The sequence below is a fragment of the Carassius gibelio genome, chromosome B15 (genome assembly GCF_023724105.1).
Source record: "Carassius gibelio isolate Cgi1373 ecotype wild population from Czech Republic chromosome B15, carGib1.2-hapl.c, whole genome shotgun sequence".
NCBI classification, from domain to species: domain Eukaryota; kingdom Metazoa; phylum Chordata; class Actinopteri; order Cypriniformes; family Cyprinidae; genus Carassius; species Carassius gibelio.
Window position 1 is genome coordinate 13995718 of NC_068410.1, and position 22391 is coordinate 14018108.

General features: G+C 37.6%; 1 long non-coding RNA gene and 1 pseudogene across 1 annotated transcript; both read right to left on the bottom strand.

The window, feature by feature from the left end:
- Positions 1-4384, bottom strand: part of LOC127973054 (tetratricopeptide repeat protein 12-like) — a 29168-nt pseudogene extending 24784 nt beyond the window's left edge.
- Positions 4385-6182: 1798 nt separating this feature from the next.
- LOC127972362 (uncharacterized) lies at positions 6183-7194 on the bottom strand. The gene is made up of 3 exons (XR_008157076.1): positions 7035-7194; positions 6895-6954; positions 6183-6338 (listed from the first exon to the last, which is right to left on the bottom strand). It is a non-coding gene; the product is annotated as an uncharacterized LOC127972362 (long non-coding RNA).
- Between the last annotated feature and the right edge of the window lie 15197 nt (positions 7195-22391).

A 22391-nucleotide genomic window follows, 5' to 3' on the forward strand; every position in this document is an offset into this window, starting at 1 on the left:
CATATCCAGACAGAGTGGATACTAAAAGAATAGCTATGTTAATCCTACTCCTACTAGTATATTTATCTTGCTTTCCCTTGCGACAGATGCTCACAGCATTTTTGGATCATGGTCTCACGCTGTGACTACATCTCCCAAAATTTTCGATAGCAAATCCTGGACTGAATGTGAAGCAAAAGCAGCAGGATAAAAGGAGAGAGGTCAGATAAATTGAGACATGTAAGTGTAATCCAGATTTAGACTTGAAAGGACAGAAGGACTTCTACTGAACGATACTTACCTTTTTGAAATCCTTGAGAGCTAGGAGAGATTTTGGATGCACTTTATTTTACAGTACGTGTACTAACATTTATCTAAGAAAGTTCTGGTAACACAAGGTAACTACATGGGGTAGGGTTAGGTTTAGGGGTAGGTTCAGGGTTAGTACCTAGTTATTACATAGTTATTGTAATAACTATAATAAGCACATAGTATGTACATGAGGAACAGGACTGTAAAATAAAGTGCTACCGAGATTTTCCCATGTGTACATACGCTTTAATACACTTCTCACTGCACAGTGAACAAAAGTGTTATATTTTCACTAGCCATAACAGAAAATTGCATTTAAGTAATCAAGTACAATCAATAATGATATTTCTTTTGTCCCAGTGTACTCCTTTATTGGGCAAATTATAAATTCTAATATCTCCATTAAAGCTAATCTGGATACCTTGGATCATCCTATTTAAATGACCCAACAGACTATATGTTGTTTCCTTTAGACCATATGTATTTATATCACTTTTTAACTGATTTAACTTTCTAAAAGTTTTCCAAGAGCAAATACTATTTGGCACAGCTCGAAAGGAACTTCAACCCAGTTATCTAATGCCGCGCAACTATCCAGTTCAATAGACACCGCACTATGTAGCCTGCTGTTCTCACCAGACAAGGTAGGATGAGAAACTCTCTGCTTTGGCTGACACTGAAAAATGAGAGGGCACTTCTCTGACCTCTTTCCCAGTGTTTTACTCACCCTCAGAGCCCACTCACAGTCACTTATGGCCTCCTTGCATCTCTTCAACTTGATAAAGGCCTACATAATACATGAACGCAAGAGACGATAAAATCACAAGAGGGGCAGTCTCACAGGAATAGCAGTTATGATACTGACTTATCGGATTATTGTGCAAGAACTCATTCTGAAACATCAAGTACCTGTGCTCTGTTTGTGGAGAGAGACTGCATGTCACGCAGCTGGTCCGAGCTGATCAAACGAGGACAAAGCAAATCTAGACAACGCAAAACACAAACTGACCATTTCGCTTTCAGGCTTCAGTGTACCCACCATTGGCTTTTCCTTCCTTCATCTTTCTTCTCTCTTCTGCAACTTTTTGTAATATCCTCCAGAAATTCTCTGACGGATCGAAGGGTACAGCAAACCGTTGCAAGATTTATAATAAAAAGAAAAGAAGTGAAGATGAAGGTGAGCTAGTTTGTATTGACTTATAAATCATTTACAAGACTTCAAGGGCAGACATTCAAGTTTTATTCTTGAAACCAAATTATTCAACAGAGACAGAAGTCTTGTCAACTGCCGAACCAAGAACAGATAAGAGACTTCACTACACAAACCTACCTGAATTTCGCCTTGATTTATACTGTAAGTTCTGAAAAGAAGACAACAGCGTTGTTACTCACTTTTTGAAAGATTGGGCATTAAAATAAAGCATGTAACAGTCACTTCATTTATTGCTGATAATCATACACTCTAACATTTAATTATTCATACATATTATATTCCTAATGTAGACTGTAAATACTGTAACGGTGGCCTATTTTCAGTTTTCTCAACTGAAGACCGCCTGAAAATCATCACCATGCCCTTGTGCAAGGACAGAACCCACTCATTCCTTCAGAAAACATAACTTTGAATTACTGTTGAAATGTATAAAGCCAGGACTCTAGTTATGTTTGAGGGTTTATGAGAAGATGAAGGTGCACCGATAAACATCCAGATAAACATACTTTATTGATCTCTAGAGGGACATCCAGGCACGATATAGCAGCTCTATTAAATATGAATAGCAGAAAAACACTACTATAATTACATAAAATGCAATCAAACAAGACAGTGCAAGACAATACAATGAGTGCAATGGCATATATGCGTATAAGAAGTGTAGATTGACTTTCTTGTACTGCTTTAAAATAAACAAAACAAGGCAGATATGGCTTATGTGTTGCTGCTTTGAAATGTGATCATAAGAATATCGCCCTTAGAATTTTGCTGTTAAATCTATTTTAAAATCAAAATTCGATTATTTCACTATATATTCCGCAAATGCTAGTCTTTCTTTTTATTTAAGTCCTAATCTAATACCATAAGTCTTAACTATTGGGTCATGACCCTAAAATTGGTCAAGAGGACTGTGTCGAGACGGTCATTGACAGCATGAAATTATGGTTCTAAATCTAATCACAAAATAAATTAAATGCAATAAATCATATGATTACTTGGTCCCATTTCACAGAATTTCCACTTGTTATTAACTTGAAGCAAAATAAAGTGCATCCATTCATCATAAGTACTCCATTTGGCTTCGGGGGGTTGATAAAGACCTTCTGATGCGTTTGTAAAAGAAAATGATCTATATTTAAAACTGTATACACCATAATCGCTTGCTTTCACTGACTGTTGTACACACGTTCATGAAAGATGTAGCATAAGCTCCGGTGAGAAGTAACAAACATGTGAGTGCAGAGGAGAGAGCAAAACAAAACACCGGTCACAACATTGCCATTAAATTAGAAGTACAAGGTGAAGATTGTAAAGAATAATGTTGGAGGATTTCAATATAATTCAAGAGGAGACTGGTTTTCCTTTGCTGTAAACAAAACTTGTTTCTCGCGACCAGAACGTCACTTTCTTGTTAACGCACATACAACAGTTAGCGGAAGCTAGAAATTATGGTTTATAGAGTTTTAAATATGAACAGTTTTCTTACACAAACACATCACTTCACTTTAGAAGGCCTTTATTAACCCCATTGAGCTGTGTGGAACACATTTTATGATGAATGCACTTTATTGGACTTCAAAATCTCAACACCCATTCAATGTAATTATTAAGTTTGGAAAAGCCAGCACATTTTTTATATAACTGGGATTGAATTTGTCTAAAAGAAGAAAGTCATCAGGAATGCGAAGCAAATCCATCATGGGTGAAAAAGGTGACAATGCCACTCAGACACCAACAGCAGAAGGGTTAATTATTTAAATACTTAACTATTTAAAAACAAAATGTTAGTTATTTTTATGGTAATAATCCATTAAATAATTAGACATTTTTAAGATTTAATTCACGATAACTTACAGCATATCAGGTGCCGACTACTGCCAGAGATCTTGTCAAAAGTGTCAAATACTGGCAATATTAAAATGACTTAACATTTCTAATTAATGTGGGTCTTTAACATTTTTCTTATTATCAGGCTTACTATTTTTATTAGGTTACTTTTATTATTAAATTACAATTAATTTGCACCGCAATAATTTCTTAGCGCATGACACGCTGGGAGGATAATACAAGATAAGTTTTTTAACTTATTCATTCACTGAAGTTTTTTTATAATAAAGTATAGGCCTATAATTAAATTAAGAGCAGCTTTTTCATGCACCGTTTTTCAAAAACAAAGTTTAACGCTAAAAAAATATGTATGTTTCTTTTCATGCTTTTCAAATGCCACAAGAGAAATATTAAGGAAATTATTTAAAACTGTTATATACAGTTATTAGCATATGTTGAAGTAGATTTATTAACTTATCATCTCTGAGGGAATATGCAGCATTAATGCAGCGTTAGAAAACGGTCAGTTTTTTACTTTCACTTTATGAATAGTGAATTGGCTGAAGTTAAGACGCTCACCAGCATAACTATTCTGGTGCAAATTTGTGTCATTTGGTGAAAGCTAGTCAGATCCTGTAACATGCCCTTATCCTCAAAAACTACAGTAAAACTGCATTAAACAGAGGCCTGCTTGTTGGAGCCATGCAGTTTTATGCCAATTTTAATGTGTTTTCTTAATGTCATTTATTTTTATTTTTTTCTAGCTGTGTTGGATCACCACCAGAAGAAAAACTAGATTCTCTAACCCAGTCCAGGAGCCATTAATGTCCAAGACGATAAGTCCATCCGCTACCTCGCAGCCTAAAACATGCCTTTGAAAGCTGGATTTATCACTGTCAGAAAGGCAGCACTGTTCAAAGTTAAAGTGTCAGTTCATGGAGGAGCGGCGTCTTGGCTGTCTGGGCCTTCGCTGAGTGACAGGACAGTGTTGAGATGCTTGATCTCCAGGTTCATAGGAGACACTTTCAGGAGACTCTGGACCTGGCGGAACATTGAGACCTCTCTGCATTTGGGCAGACGTCCCAAAACCTCCTGCCCAGAGAACAGCACATATTCGAAATCTCACACTCCGAAAAGTATAACTTCTGCCACATCCGTCTGATCCTATTGCATCTGTTACATCCCTGTTAATTACTTGGCAACAGCTACTGAGAACACGAGGGGCGAATATGGCGAAATAAATCAAACTTACATCCTCTGAGAAAACCCCAGGACTTGGCTTCTGCACTCTTTCAAGCAGAAGACTATCAAGAGCTGCATCAGACGGCAAATCTTTTGTCCTCTCATCATCAGTTTGTCCCAGTCAAGCATGGTACAGCTCACTTAGCCCACCTGTAAAACCTGCAAAATGGAGCAAGACATGGTGTCTATAAGAAAGACTCATTCGCACATTCTTTCTTGGTTTGCTTGGTGTAGGGCAGTTGCTAATAGCACCTTGAAAAAGGCCCTTTGGAAGGTGGGAGTGGAGTCTGTCCTCATCTGACCAGTGGAAATGTTTGCAGCACAGTGCATTAGAAGAAGAGAGAGGCCACCCACTGACTGCAACCTCTGACAGCGAAAAAAAACGGGTCTTCTGTCCTTCCTGAAGATATAGGAAGTGCTAAGTGCACAGGGGTTTGTATGACAGAGCACTAATTGTGCTTAAAAAGAATTAATTATCGCTTACCCAGTGACTGACAAATGAGGGCATTTAACCTTAGTTCAACCGAACTAGTCATGAGACCAATTATATCACAGAGAAAGTGGTGCTAATTGACACTTCTGAAAGTTTTGTAAATTATTAATAACTTTTCAACTTTTCGTTCTTTATATAGCGGGTTCAGTACATACATGCCTAAGTGTAGAAATACCTGATAATAGAAAGAGTCGCGGAAAGTATTGTTATGGTAGTCGTTGAAAGGAAGAGTAGAAAAAAGCTGTGAACAAACTTCAGGCTCTTTGCAAACTTGAGGTAAATAAGATTAAAGAAAATCAAGAAAAATGAAAGAAATTAATACTTTTGTTCAGCAAGGACACAATAAATGGATCAAAAGTTACAGTAAATACATAATATTACAAAAGATTAAAATAAATGCTGTTCACTTCAAACTTTCTGTTCATCAAAGAATCCTGAATGTAATGGGGGAAAAATCAGTTTCCACAAAATTAAGCAGCACACGTTTTCAACAATGTGATATGAAATCAGCATCAGTATTTATCTGCCACAAAAACACTTACGGATCTCAATAAAAGTGACAGAATTTGATGAACATTAATGAACCAAATATAATATTATTTTGTAAATTTGCTGTTAAAAATACTTTATATAATATTATTTTGTTGTGTATCGCTATATAAAAATAAACTGTAAAATGTCACATGACTATCAATGCAGGAACTCAAATGTTTTTCTTTTTCAATTGGTACAGTACATTTAAATTATCTAACCTATTAAAGATAATCTACATTTGCATCCATCAAGAGATCTAATTTTCTATGAGAAACAAACATAAAAGCAGTGAGAAAAAAAAGACAGACAGATCCAGACCATGTTATATAAGTGAAGATGCTGGAGGAGAAACTGTCCACACTGGTAGAGCAGAAGCTGGATCGAGTGTTTCAGAGTTGACTTGAATCCGCTCTCCCTCACACTCCCACGAATGACCAGCCTGCACCTGCATCACTCTGCATCTTTGCAAAATTTAACAAAAATAAAGCTGTTGATTAATTACATTGTCAGAAGAGTATTCAGTTATAACATATAAATAAAGCTCACTGTCATGTACAGGTAAGTGATGGTTCTCATGGCTTTAAGTCATCTGTTGCTACACTAATGACTTTGCAGGTCTGACGAGTCCAGATTGCATGTTTCAGTGGTGATAATTAGAGTCTGACCTGAGGGCTGGATCTTGAGAAGGTCTCTATCTCTGGCACTATCCCTGAGCTGCTGCTCCACTTCCTTCATCAGCTGAAAGAGAGGAGACAGAGCTACTAGTCTGGACCAGTCCTCCTCTGCAACAACAACACCAAAGATTAAAATAAATGCTGTTCATTTCAACTTTTTATTTATCAAAGAATCCTGAATGTAAGGGAAAAAATATATCACAGTTTCCACAAAAGTATTTAGCAGCACACCTGTTTCAAACATTGATAAAAAGAAATAGTATTTATCTGGCACAAAAACACTTATGGATCTCAATAAAAGTGAGAGAATCAGATGAACATGAATGAACCATATATTACATTATTTGTAAAGCTGTTGTAAAAAATAGTTTATATAATATTGTTTCGTAGTGTAACGCTATAGAAAAATAAACTGTAAAATGTTACAGTTTAACCAGAAACCAGCTTTCTGTTTGGTCAAACGTGTCGAATCAGAGTGACTAACATGAACCAGTTGCAAAATCCAACACATTCGCATCAATGTTCTCCTGTAGTTCAGATGTGACCTTCAAGGTTAAAATAACCCATGAGTCCTAAACACACACTGTTCAGCTTAAAGCTCTCAAGTAAAACGCTCTGACCTGCTAGCTGCGGGATACTGATGTATGCGGACAGACCTGGTTCCTGGAGCGATTGGACATCTGAATGGAACAAGAGAGAACATCATGTCGTGATCTGAAATGAGGATGCTGCTAACATCTCTGGCTTAAGACAGCCTCACCCTGGCTGTGGTTTATTTCCTGGCCTTTCTAAGTATAAGATGGGTTTGACAGAGGAAGAGAGGGCACCATTGCATTCTGTTCACTCGCAGACAGAGCCTTCATTTGATCTTTAAAGGACTGAGTTGAGACACCTGGCGCAGCAGGAGAGACAAACACAGTGATGAAATTCTACAGGCGGACAACCACAATCTCACTATTTATTTTCCTTGCATTAAAAAATGTATTTTACAACAGACACAGATTCGATCCACTCTCTGGCGGCGCTGTCTCGGACGAACGCCTGCTTCCCTTTTGAGAAACATTTCACAACCATTTTCACAAACATTTGGACAAAATAATGATTAAGGTTTCTATGATAAGACATAAAGTAAAATATTGTCCAAGAGCTCTACTGCCGCTGCGTGCTGGTCGACTTGCGAGACTTCCAAGAGTTTTGGTTTCCTCCAACAGCTAAATAATTCGTTCAAGTCGAGGAAGGATTTTCTGTTGAGTCATGGCTTTTACTCTTAGAGGGTTTCTGACACCCTTGGGCTGCAGCACGAAAAAATCCTTATACCAGGATGTGCCAGAAACCAAAGACTAGAGGAAACCAATCAATTCAATAGACTGTCAGTGGAAAAGGCGAAATCAAGTCTGGTGAAGAGTTCATAATTGATACAGAACAGCTCTAAGGTAACCCAAGGACATCACTACAGAATTATCAGTCAGTGTCATGAGCATTTATTGCACGTCTGGCCTCCAGCACGTGTTACCTGCGCGGTGTCAACACGAGGACGGAGGAGAGACGAAAGCACAGCATCCAGCTCTGCTTGTCTCTGTATTAATTGCTCCCTCAGTTCCCCATCCTGTGATAATCACAAGACACTGTGTTATTCATCATCCCAGAGCACACTCAGTGCAAAGGCAGAATATTGGAGAATGCACCAATAGCCATGTGAAGGATATCAAGCTTCCAACGCATTGATCTGCTCATTCAGCTGTTTAACGACATAGTAATGAGCTCGAAAAACTGTTGACAGCATTATATCATTCTGTCTGAGGGCAAGAGTGTGTTTTTATGTATCAAAGGGAAAACAAGCTGACCCGTTGCTGTGTTTCCTGTGCCGACAGCCGATCCTGATCCCTCTGCAGTCTCTCCATGGACACACTCACTCGGTTCAGAATGGCCTTAACCTCAGTGTACCAGCAACATTGATGCTCCCAATCCTCCAACTCTCCTTAAAGGAAGAGTTTACACAAAGATAAAAAAAAAACGATGTCATTTTTATTCACTAGCATGTCATTCCAAACCTTTAAGTGGTGAAAAAAAATTGAGGGCAAAACATTTTTTTCCTCTGCATTGTGATGTATTTCTGAATTAAACTGCTTCTTACATGAGATAAAAAAATTATTGGATCATTCGTTTGCTGTTTTTTGCTACTACAGTGATCTCGTTTGAGTAACAGTTTGTGATGAACGATATCAGGGAAGAGATGTTGCTGCAAGAGGGAGAGGAAGTTATCGCACATGAATAAAAAAAAGTGCATGGATAATTCATTTATAATAAAAACAGCAATATTACATAAAAAAATAAGAATTGACTATTTTGATTTCATGATGACTTTAAGCCAACAAACTCCTGTAACAATGCAATTCCTAACTTTGTTACAGTTAGGCAAATCGTTGGCTAATTCACATCCATACATTTTCTTATACCCTAGTGATGGTTAGAATCAATCAGTGAAGGAATCATTATTTTGGACCGATTTGTGAACTAAACAATCAGACTTAACGATTTGATCGTAATTGTTGAACAAATTGTATTGATTTGTTCACAAATCAGAGTATAACTCAGTGGTTCAGAGCTTTGATTCTTAACATCTTACAGAAGACTTGAACTATAGTGAAAATGGAGTTTAGACTCAATTTATGGATATTTAGCTGTTTTTGTTGTTGTTGTTGTAATTTTCGCATTTGAGCAGCCACTGTCACTATGAACTACTTCACTGTATGGAACAATTCTGTTCTTTTCAACATTCTATACATCAAAGAATCTTAAAATCTCTTACCGCTTCCACCTTTCCAACTGTTGCACAACATTGATAATAAGAAGAAATGTTTCTTAAGCAGCATATGTGACCCTGGACCACGAGTACATTTTCCAAAATAAATAAGCTTTCCATTGATGTATGGTTTGTTATGATAGGACAATATTTGGCTGAGATACAACTATTAAAAAAAAAAAATCGAAAAAAACTTAATAAATATTGAGAAAATCACCTTCCAAATAATTTGCTCAGTAATGCATATTACTAATCAAAAATGAAGTTTTTATATATTTATGGTAGGAAGCAAAATATCTTCATGGAACATGATACATAATATCCTAATGATTTTTGGCATAAAAGAAAAATATCTAATTCTGACCCATACCGTGTATTTTTGGCTATTGTTACAAATATACCCCAGCCACTTAAGACTGGTTTTGTGGTCCAGGGTCACATATTAGAATGATTTCTGAGGGATCATGTAACACTAAAGTAAAATAAAAAAATTAGCTTTGCATCACAGGAATAAATTGCATCTTAAAATATGTTAAACAAGAACATTTTAAATTGCATTAATAATCACAATATTACTGACCACTGGTCAGCATAAGAGACTTCATTCTTTCTAAAACATAAACAAATCTTACCAACTTGTACATGAGGATCATGAGTTCTGAGTTTTGAATCTTTAAAACATAACCGTTTGTACTCTCAGTGAGAGTATGAGTGCGAGGACCGACCTCCAGTGAGAGCATGTAACACATGGGCTGGTCGGAGCACCGATAACTCTGAATTCTGGAGAGCTTTTCTCTGGGCCTCACACTGAGCACTTTCCTGAATCTCTGCGGTGGTCTCCCTGAGCTGCCTGTCTGTGTCCATCCAGTCTATCTGTTCACGCACACACACGAACGTGCACGGAATCTCATTCAGGATGCAAGGATGGTGGAAAAGCTTCCCATCACACTGACACACACAAAAATAAAAATAGACACTTGGTCAAAAGACTTGCATTTTAAATAGACCACAGAGCATAGCGTCGTCTCTGTGGAGTCAACTCACACAGTCAGACTCGTGTACGGATGTGGAGTGATAGTGTTTAATGGCTCTGTCAAAATCTCCCACCATCTCCTCTTCCTTAAGTGTCTGCTCATGCCAGTAATTGCCCCGTACATTGCTCTCCTTCTGGAGGGCTTCCACCAGAGGCCAACAAACACACATTTGCACACATATGAAAACCCTGAAGCCAAATGAGCTTTTATGCGGCTGTGATTTAGTTCAGCTTCGCTCACTGTGACACTGTCTGGGTTCTCTCCTAACGTCAGAATCTAGGACACAGTTACTGGAACCACAGTCCACTTCCAAACATCCAGACTGGCCCCCACAACCGGTGCCAGCACCCCTGTCACTGGCTCCAAAACATATGGGAGCTAGCCCTGAGAGTCAGAATATACTCTTAGTTAACGCCTGGAGATTAATGTAACAGGATTTGGACATTGCTAGTAACCTTTATTACCTTTACCATCTGCATCCTCCATGGTTCCTGCCAGAGGCACGTTGCATCCTGACACCCAGTTAAACTGAGCTCCCAGAACTGGGACATGCAAACCCGAGCCTCCAGGGTCAGGATACTCCAACCCAGGGAGAGCTGGCAAGGAGAACCCAAAACCAGGAAGCTTATTTTTCCCCTGAAGGAAGAGAAGAAAGCAATGAGGCAAAATTAGATTTAGCAGAAATTCAGATTACTTTAAATGTTGAAATTAAAAATAAAAACTTGTACAATCAAATCTCCTTTCAAACAAATCATGTTCTTTTAAACAGTTTTTTAATCAAAGATTCCTGTAAAAAAAAAAAAAAAAAAAAAAAAAAAACACAGTATCACAGTTTCCACAAATATATTAAGCGCTACCATTTTCAACATTGATAATAATAATAAACATGCCCCAAATCAGCATAGAAGGATTTCTGAAGGATCATGTGACACTGAAGTATAAATTACATTCACTAGAATAAATTATATTCAGAAATATATTTTTTCATTTTTTTAATTGTAATAGTATTTCACAGTATTGCTGTTATTATTGTATTTTTCATCAAATAAATGCAGACTTAGTGAGCATTACAGCATTTGAATTGTACTGTATAGCATATTCTTATTTTAATGTTATTTATCTACATAATGACTGATTTTCTAAAAGAAAGTTCTTAAAACAGTCTGCAAACGTCTGGGGACTGAGGAGACAAGTTTAGGAATGTTGTCCCATTCTTGTCTAATACAGGCTTCTAGTTGCTCAACTGTCTTAGGTTTTCTTTGTCTCATCTTCCTCTTTATGATGCGCCAAATGTTTTCTGTGGGTGAAAGATCTGGACTGCAGGCTGGCCATTTCAGTACCCGGATCCTTCTTCTACACAGCCATGATGTTTTAACTGATGCAGTATGTGGTCTGGCATTGTCATGTTGGAAAATGCAAGGTATTCCCTGAAAGAGACGACATCTGGATGGGAGCAACTGTTGTTCTTGAACTTGGATACACCTTTCAGCATTGATGGTGCCTTTCCAGATGTGTAAGCTGCCCATGCCACACGCACTCATGCAACCCCATACCATCAGAGATGCAGGCTTCTGGACTGACAATGTTTTCTGGAAGTATTCCTGAGCCCATGTTGTGATTTCCATTACAGTAGCATCACAGGCATCCAGTATTGTTTTCTGGCCTTGACCCTTACGCACAGAGATTGTTTCAGATTCTCTAAATCTTCACATGATGTTATGCACTGTAGATAATGCTAACTTCAAACTCCTTTCTGATATTGCTCCACTGTTTTTCAATGCAGCATTGGGGGAATTGGTGATCCTCTGCCCATCTTGACTTCTGAGAGACACTGCCACTCTGAGAGGCTCTTTTTATACCCAATCATGTTGCCAATTGACCTAATAAGTAGCAAATTGGTCCTCCAGCTGTTCCTTATAAGTACATATAACTTTTCTGGCCTCTGCTACCTGTCCCAACTTTTTTGGAGTGTGTAGCTCTCATGAAATCAAAAATAAGCAAATATTTGGCATGACATTTCAAAATGTCTCGCTTTCAACATTTGATATGTTATCTATATTCTATTGTGAATAAAATATGAGTTTATGAGATTTCTAAATTATTCTATTCCTTTTTTACGCACAATTTGTACAGTGTTACAACTTTTTCGAAATGGGGAATGTATTTCTACATGGACTGGAATGAATTGTGCAGTGCAAAGTATTTTTGTTGGCCATTTTTCTTAAAAGAAACTGTTCAATTATGCATTAGCTTGATTTAAAACTGCAGAGACAGCAAATCAGAATGGAGGACAATACTTCAACACACTCACAGTCAAAAGAAAAGAAAAAAGCCTCATTTGAAAGTGACTGCCAAGTGATTCATGTGAACTTGACATCACATTTTTTTTATATTTTCCATTAAATATTCTTTAGCATTATCCAAACACATATATTCTCCATAAACATTAGAAAAGAGCAAAAGCTATTCTGAAAAAAAGTAAAATACAGGCAATCTACATCTGAACAGTTTTTCTTTTATAGTTTTTAAGGGATGGCTCAGTGAGGGGCTATTGCATCAGTTTCACCTATCAATAACTGTGATCATTTTGTAAGAATGGTACATTTTTGCATTAACCTATCTTAAATTAATGTGCAAATCTAGAGATGTATGTTTTGTAATAAAGCCCCCCCCACCACCACCACCACACACACACACACTACTACCGAGTTTGCTGCTTTTCCAGGCCTGCCCCAGCTCCATTGTTGCTGCCGAAACTCTGTCCACCTCACCTTGCGGATCTGCAGCTGCTGAGCTCCACTCCTCACTGAATCCTTGCAGGAGCTCTGCCACCCGCAAGCAAGCGTCCAGAGCCTGGCTGTCCAGCAGAGCCTGGAAACCTCCAGCATGAGGCACCACCTTTCCTCCTTGCACACTGCATCCACCAACACGTGCCATCCGGCCGCTCAAGGGCTCAATGAAGGACTCACCCAGGTGAAGCCCCCCATCTGGAAGTACAGCCCCTGAACAGAGACACTCATCAATCAGGCTGTTTGAACATGCTGAGACACTTTTTCAACAGTCAGACACGAACCTGTATGAGGATCAAAACTGACACCAGTGATGAGCACCAGGTCACTTGTAATAGGTTCTAGCATGGGAGAGCCAATCAGACTACTGTAAATATTAAACCTAAATATTAAAATATATATATATATATATATATATATATATATATATATATATATATATATATATATATATATATATATATATAAATAAATAATATATAAAATACAAATAAAGTATGAAAATAATAAACCTCTAAATGTATATTTGAAATCTATATCTATATCTATCTATAATATTCATATCACTTCCTTACTTAACCTACTGTTAATAATGTTACAGTAAAACTTAAATTCAATACATTTTATTAAATACAATTTAAAAAAATGGTGTACATCACCAATGTGATCATAAAATAAAAAATTATCAAAATAACACATTTTCTAAATGCTCTTACATTGTTTCAACGAGATTATATATGAAATGACCCTTTGCTTAGCCCTGCCCCTTGGTTACTGTTGCTAGAACTGTAGGAAGGAACTGGAGTCTGAAAGGGAAAAATACCAGGAAAAACATTCAAACATTCTATTTTTAATTAAAGTTATATTTAATTTTGCTATATAATAACTCTACAGCTCATATGGACTACTACACAATTTAGCAAAAAATAATGGAAATACTTTTTAAAATAAAAAGCTGTATAACCTTCAAAAACTGGCCCCTTGTACTTACATTATATGCACCTCACTGTAACATTTTTTTTTATTCAGAATTATTATTATGATCTGTAATCAATATGTGCTGTCGACTGAGCTTAACTTGTACTGATCCTAGAATATTCATTTAGATGTACTAACTAGCATACCAAGTGACACCCACACAAGCATCAGCTGTAAAGACAAGGGTGATGGAAGCAGAATCAAAGTCCATGTTTCCAGCCACAGGCAGTAGTTTGCCAGTCTGGGGGTGCAGGTCCACTGACCAGTAACATATGGGTGTTAGAGATTGGTTGAATTAGGCCTGTGGGGGGTCTACATGTGCATCATTACAAGCTCTAACAGTTCCACCAGTAGCTGCGAAAAGAAAAAGAGTTAAATCTCTCTGTCTTTCCGCAATCAGTCATTCCACAGAGATGCCAAGTTGAGCCTTAGAGGCCATCTGTCAGGATTTGACCAGCAAAACGTGGGCATTGTTGTTAAATACCTCCACCTAGCGGTGCAGTAAGTCTCTTTAAGTCTTATGGCTATTTTTCTATTATATTCCACTAGGGGACGTGATTGCACAACCAATGACTTTTTTGCACTTTCCAATGACACAATGAGCATTATGTCTGAATTATGTTAATATCTATAAACGACTCATACATATAATTAAAAAGGTCTCACCGATGACATCTTCCTTACTGAGGACTGATCCAGTAACAGGGCATAATAACTGTGCTCCACTGCCCTCTTTAAGCAAAACCCAGGCCCCCAGCCTCTGGCTCTCTACTGATGCCATCTCATCAGACAGCACTCTCTCCAGAACACAGCCCTGCACAACATTTACAGTAGTTTATGAATCATAGACTAACATAACATTTAAATAGCAATGATTTAAGTAAAAAATAATTTAGAATGGGTTTACAATGGTATTTTGACACAAACTAAAGTTAGAGAATGTGAACACATTGGGATGAGTGGAGGATTTGGGCTTTGAAGTGTATAATCAGAGAGAGGAACTGAGGGAGGTGAAGGGCAGGCTGGGTAGATTCAGAAGTCAGGCAGACGTTGGTTACTGCAGCTGTGTAGAAGTATTGGATATAAAAAGCACATCCTAAACAAACAGATTCAGTTTCATCACAGCAGCCACTAGACAGTCAATTCTAAAGATCGGATGTGAAAATAATTCACAATTGAGTGCACTCTGAACAAAGCTTTAAGCTACTCGCTTCCTTTGTGATTATAGATCTGGAAATGTGATAAGAGGGCTGGGATGAAGATGATACTAAGATACTTATTCAAACTATGTTATTCTACCAATAATTACAATACAGTTATTGAGAACGTTGAAAATGTTGACATTCAGAAACCATTTTGAGTACACAGTGTTACATTCACACACGTAGTTATGTAAATGAAGACACATGATAGCATTCTGCTGCTTTTAGTTAACACTAATATAAATTACAACAGGTGGAACTATATGATTCTTTAATGAATAGAGTTCAAAAGAACAGCATTTATTTGACACATGAACCTTATAAATAACATTATAAATGTCTTTACTGTCACTTTTGATCAATTAAACGTCTCCTTGCTGAAAAAAAAATATTGTACAGTATAGTGTATATTGCCTTCTAAATTAACTTTTTTGTAATATCAATTCAATGCATTTTTTTTCTGCCACAATAATGCAATGTCTTCATTTGGAGGCTTTTGTATACACAATATATGTGATTAAGTGTGATTAATGAATTAATTATTCAAGATAGAATGTTTAATTTGATAACACTGACAGCATTAATAAAAACCAGTTTTTTTGGTGTTAAGAATTTTTCTTTGAGTGTGTCACCAAGTTTGAAACACACACATACACTTGCATAAGCAAGCAGAGATAAAAACAGATACATATCCTCCACTCCATACTGTTGCTTGATGTGTTTATCCCAGAGCGAGGTCTGACCCTCAGCCAGCAGTCTCAGAAACCTCTCGCTATCTCTCAGTCATGCTCTGAAGGTCTTCTGCATGGCCTCTCATCTCCACCCGCAGGATCTGTAGCTGGCTGTCCAGTAGCTGTGTCAGCTGATTGCCCAGTGCTCTCCATTGCACCATCTCCTGCTCCACCTGCCTTTCCAGAACTTTAGTTTTCCCTCCAAACATCCTCCAGCCAGGGTGGATCTCTCTCAGCTTCCCCAGCACCCCCTGATAGAGCTACTTCACCTGCACGCTTCCATCAATTAAACAAGTTAACAAAGGAACACTATACTTACAACTCATTTTACAAGTTATTCCACACACTTTACCCCAGGGAAGTAACAATTCACTGCTGTATTCCACACAGTATCATAGTGAACCGTAACAAGAGAGCCTGTAAATTGCAGCCGAGCATCTCAGTGTTGCTATTCAATATGGGTACACGTTTGAACTTTACAAGGGTGATATTTAAAGCTCAGAGGGGCGGGAAATAGACTGTTGTTCACAGTCTATGAGTCTCATGTCTCCTCTGAGCTGCCCGAGATGTGTTGTGACAGACACGCTGTGCTTGAGTAGGATGTCATAGAAGGTGCTGGAACTGAAGGCTTTGAGATCCACTTGCTATTCGCAGTCCCAGAATTGATTTGACACCAGAGCCAACGCTGCAATGTGAGTCTGTGGGAATGCTAGCTCTGGATGGAGCCGATATAATTCCACAGGACAGTCAAATGTGTCAGGCCCCAAAACATCTCCTGACAATCACTGCATTGACTTGAGGAATCTTTGGTAACTGTGTATGATGCTGTCTAGGACTATAGATGTTTGTCAAACAGAGATGTGGTTCGGCCAATCCGTCAGTGATATCCTTAAAACTTGAGCCATATGAGGGTAAAATAGGTCCGTTTTGCAACAGCCCTCATGAATGAAACCTGATGTCATGGTTATCTTGAGCAGACAAGGAATCTCAGCAATGGATGTTTAAATGCTAATTGGAGCAAATGTTTGTTAGCTTTTAACCATCTACATTTTTCTATCTATACAGAAAAAAGTAGCTCTAACTGCTAAAAATTTTAAAACATTTTCCTGGTTGTTGGATATTAGATTCATTACAAACATCTTTTTTGTTTTTGAGAATATATTATTATATATATATAATAACACAATATAAATAATGTTATTTTAATAATATATAAATAGTATTACTTCCTTCCACCAATATTATGTTTGTAAACAAAATGTATCAAAATGAAACAAAATGTATTTAAAATAATAATAATGAAAGTAATTTTTCCCCCAATCTCAAAAAAATAAATAAAAATAAAATCCAAATCTTTAGATAACTTTACACAAAAAGTTTCTGGATTATAAAGGTTATCTGCTGTAATGAAAATGGATCATAATAACATGTGCATATGTAGGTGGCTGCTGAGTTTGAAGGCCTACACCCCAGGCTCATGGAGACTTAAGGAAAAAAGGGAGTGGGCAGATTGTGCCAATAATCTGAAAGAACCCCAGTCAAACGCAGCATTAGTGTTGTACAAGCTGTCTCTGTAGAAAAAGAAGCATACCCTCTGTGACAATCTGGGACAGTGAAAATGGATGGGCAGCAGACGAATCACATGTCAGCATGTACCTACACATCATACTGAGGATAGTGCTGTTGGGTCATGGTAAAAACAAGAATGTCTCCCAGATATAGACATGCTGTTGGGTTCAAGACTCCTCCAGACCTCGTATCATATGTACTGAACACTGATGATTTACTGGACCAATGAGAGTCCAAATCTTCCTCTTAGTCTTTGATGTTTCCTAATTAAGAGTCCAAATCTTCCTCTTTGTCTTTGATGTTTCCTAATTAAACATATCTCATTAAACAGGTCTATATAGTAGTCTACATATTGATGTATTAGATACCAACCTCGGTCTGTATCTGTGGGCCCAAAATGGCTGTTGGTTTGCTGGCTATGGGCCAGAATCAACCTCCTGACCTCCACAGAGACAGCATTAAGCAGACCAAAGACGCCCGCCTCTGCACAACTGCAAACAGACAGCAGGCTGCTGATAAACCGTGGTCACAAAACCCCCTCTTATCCCTGTCCTTGTCTCTGGCCACTCACCCCGTGTTTTGCACTGTGTACACAGGCCTGGAGAGGTTGAGATGAACGTTGCATTGCAAGCTCCCACGGAAATCCCAGTGTTTGAGGCCTGTCTCCAGCATGCTTCCAGACATGCTCACCTTTTAAGAAAACACAAGGGTAGTTTAATGACAAATAGGTCAAAGTGTTATCCTACCACTGTTTGTGCTAAGCTCTCACTTGTGTGTAAACAGGGCTGTATTACACCCTCACATTGTGTACTTTGTTGTAAAGTTATCCAGTTATACTGTATTTCCTTTCTTTTTTGCAGTTAATCGTCCTATGGATTATGACACTTGAAAGAAGGAATAAAAAAAAAGTTTTTGCTTGCTGTTGATCTGTACACAGTCATGTCAGACTTAATTTATTTATCAAGACGTTATGAAACAAATGACATCCAATTTTACTATCTGGGGGAAAACAGCCATTAGGCACATGGCTTGTAATGTGTTACCTCAAGACCAAACACTAGTACAGTATGAGGTAGTTTCACCATGTTTTGGGCCTCCTTTCTAACACTTAATCATGATGTGGATGGGCTATATAGGCCTGACCAGTTGATTAGACTCAGAACTGCAGAACTGGACTCAGGAGGCTCCGGCACCGGCTGACACACTCGACCCTGTCTGGCTCAGGCCTGGACAGTCTTCTGCAAGCACACAGGTCCAGGGAATCAGCATAACCCTCATACATCTCATTTGCAACAACAACAATTGACATATTGCTCAATGAGGAAACTGCGTCACTGAGTCATACGTCACACATCACGTTCAGTTATACACAAGTGGCCTCTATGTGTGTGCTAAAAGTTCATGGAGAAAGGTATTTTGCTTTAGAGGTCACTGACTTGCTGGTCAACCATTGAACACTAAGAAGATTAGATTTCCTTCATAAGCAAAATAACCAAGTTGTCATACACCATTCATAAAATTTTGAATGGCGTTGACTGAATGGTGAGTATGTCATCATCACAGTGCAAACAGCATGACTGTAATACAGGTTTCTCAATATTACTCCAGTTTCCTCTGTCCTAGTGGACACTCACCTGCTGAGAGCAATACTGTTTCCACTACTTGTGGTCCAGACATTCTCCATGCTGGTTACGTGCTCTTCCATCCTTGCAGATCTCATAGAGCTTCAACACAGTCTTCTCATTTCTGTGCGTATCCAAAAGTACATGGACACTGTCCGTCACTGGCCTACATTCAAGATTGGGAAGATGGCAGCCATTAGAAACAATAATTCCTGACTAATTTCCCTAGTTACTAGTAACTGATGAAAAGAACATCCAACTGTCAGTGAGAGTGGTAACCAGACTCCCACTATAGGCTGAAACATGAGCATCTTTCTGAGAGGAGGTCTGCAGATTGCTTCTCCACAATTAGCTACAAATTCATGGGAACTTGTGTAAACAATGCAATAAGTTGCTACACGATTTAGCCTACTATTTTTTCCTTTTTAAAATTCGTCAGTACAGTTTGTAAACTGAGGGGACGGATTTCAAAACCGTCGCCACGGATTGTATTTTTTTCTCCTACATTTGACGTGCCGGGCTCTGTAAATGGCTTGCAATTAAATGATCACAAGTGGAAATAATTTTAACATAATTAATATCAAAATGATTAATTCACTCTTTTTAGATCATTGTAATCTAAAATAATTTTATAATGCATTTTCAGAGTTTAACAGCAAAAGGGTACAACATCATTATTTTTATTATTAAAATATACATCAAATTTGCCAAGAATATTGATCAAGGCATGGTAAAGAGTTGAAGACCCAGGGACATCAATAAACACCCAATTGATGCATTTACACATTCTTGTGTCCCAGAAAAATTCAATACACCTGGTTTACAGGAAGATCTTTCAAGAAGTCTTAGAGTTGCGTTTGATCCAACAGCTGTGCTCAGTCTTGGGGTAAAGAACCAGTAAAGTAGGGTAGGCCAGCAGAGGCAAACCCTGAACGAGCTTATCATGTCAGTTTGCGGACCAGGGCTCTGAGGCAGCTTGAAGGCATACAGGAAGCTCTCTCCCTGCCATGATGAATGATTCATGAACAGTCTAAAGATAAAGTATGCCAATAGGTAGAAAGATGCAACCTGATGCAGCCAGTTCAGATTACAGGCCACAGTGAAACCATGAAACTGATTCATGTTTTTGGCAGTGCTTTAAATGTCTTTCAGCACACCTAAAAAATTATTAAATCAGTCACAAGTTGCAGCTGTATGAGTAAAAGTCCTATCAGATTTTTTTTACTAGGGTGCACTTTCTGAAATGCTTTGGCAGGAGAAGAGAACATTCCAGGCTCTCTGTATACTTACAAGCAGTGGGACGCTAAAACAACAAACCTTGTTTTTCACATCCTTTGGCTTCATTTGTTTGATGCGCACCCTGTAGGTGAGAAGGCCATGGTCAGCCTAGTAAACGGATTGTGATATCTGGGTTAAAGTTGAATCTGCAGGATCCAGAGCCCTATGTTAGTATAAACAAGCTTGAATTAACACAAAATGCTTACATCTTTGAATTTTGCAAGAAAATCATATCCAGCAATGACAATACAAAACGGTCATAAAATTTGAAGTGAAAAACAATATTTTAAAAAGCGTGAATCTATTCAGTTAAACACTATGCTTAGCATACTTATAATGACATATTTTTTTTTTGTATTGTGCTTCAAAAACTTATTAATTAATTACTTTTAAACTGAGTGTGTGTGGACTATGACCTAATGGTTCACATTCCACACACACTTTTAACCCTATGTAAGAATAAACTCAATGATTATGTAGCTTTAGTGTTGCAGTTGTAAAATTGCAATATGATAAAACATACTGATAAAAAGAATAAAACCACATGATTATATAGTTAGACTACTTATTAACTAATACCCATTCCCACAAAACAAGCTGTTGCACAATTTGTTATCGCAAGCTTAACTCAATATGGTGTTTCCACACACGGAGCGTTATCCTGCAGTCCCTTCCTGGAGAACAACTGAAGAGTTCAGACGCAAAAGCATTTTTCTCAGGCTAATAAAAATGATCATTTTAGAAAAAATAAATAAATAATCAAACGGACTTAGAGGCTAATGCATCTGAGCTCTTCAACTGTGTATTTAAAGTTCTTATCTACTTCACTAGTGATGCAAGCGTGGCTATGACTTGAGTAGGTTGAATCAGTACGTGATAACCTGAATCATTCGAACAGTTCACTCACAAACTGAATCATTTAGAGTGAGTTCTCAGCAAAGCGGTAACAGGAAACCTTGAGAACAAACCAACGCTGTAATAGTAATAATAATAATAATAATAGTGCTGTCAAACGATTAAACATGATTAATCATATCCAAAATAAATGTTTTTGTTTACGTAATATATATATATATATATATCTATATATATATTTATTTATTTATTTATTTATACTTGTAAATACATGTATTTCAAAATATAGCTTGTGTATTTAAATATACATAAATATACACAGTGCACACATATATTATGTAAACAAAATCTTTATTTTGGGAGCAATTCATCTTTTGGCATTACTAAATTAAAGTAATAATAAAAAGAAGAATACTTCACTGAAACAAAACATACAACTTCATCTTATTGTTTATCTGCGATGAAGACATTTTTTATTAAGTGCTGTGTCACTTGAATTTGTCTTTTCTAAGACAAGGGACGCTAAATTTGTGAATGAATGCAATGAGCGATCTGCTGAAGTGTATAAAGTCTGTTTAGTTTCCATTCGATTTTAGGTCAGTGATAAGATATAACTTCACAGCCAACATTTTTTTTTCTTCTCAGATAAGAAATTTCACTAGTCATACACTACTGATATTATGAAATAAGGAAAAGGTAAAAGTGCACTGTAACTGCACGGCATAACATCTCTAACTAAATTGTCTCATTGCCCAGTAAGCCATGGTACAAAATGAATGGAGCAAACTACAATGACGTAGTGGTTTACTGTAGATTTGCTCAACACTTTACCCAATACACAAAACAGAATGTTTGGTGGCCTTTGTATGGCAAACGATGGCCTTTGTATGGCAAAATTCCCTTTGCACTGGTCATTCTTGCCTAATGCTCACTGCAGCTGCCAGAAAGTGGGGTCTAAACTGGAATAATCAAATGTAAGCTGCTTTGTACATCATTAGCTACGACCCATAGACTCAAAGCAAACCTAAAAGGAAACAAAAAAACAAACAGCACCTTTGTCTGAGCCAGAGATAATGCAGCAAGCACAGGCCTGGAGGGTTCATTCTCTGGGACTTATTTCTGAGTCACTGCTATGGGAAAGCCAACTAGGACTCAATAGTACTAATAAAACTAAGCCAAATTTCATGCAGTTAAGTTCACAGCCAACATAAGTCCTGGGACAGAGCATCCACATTTGAAATGAAAGGTATTAAAAC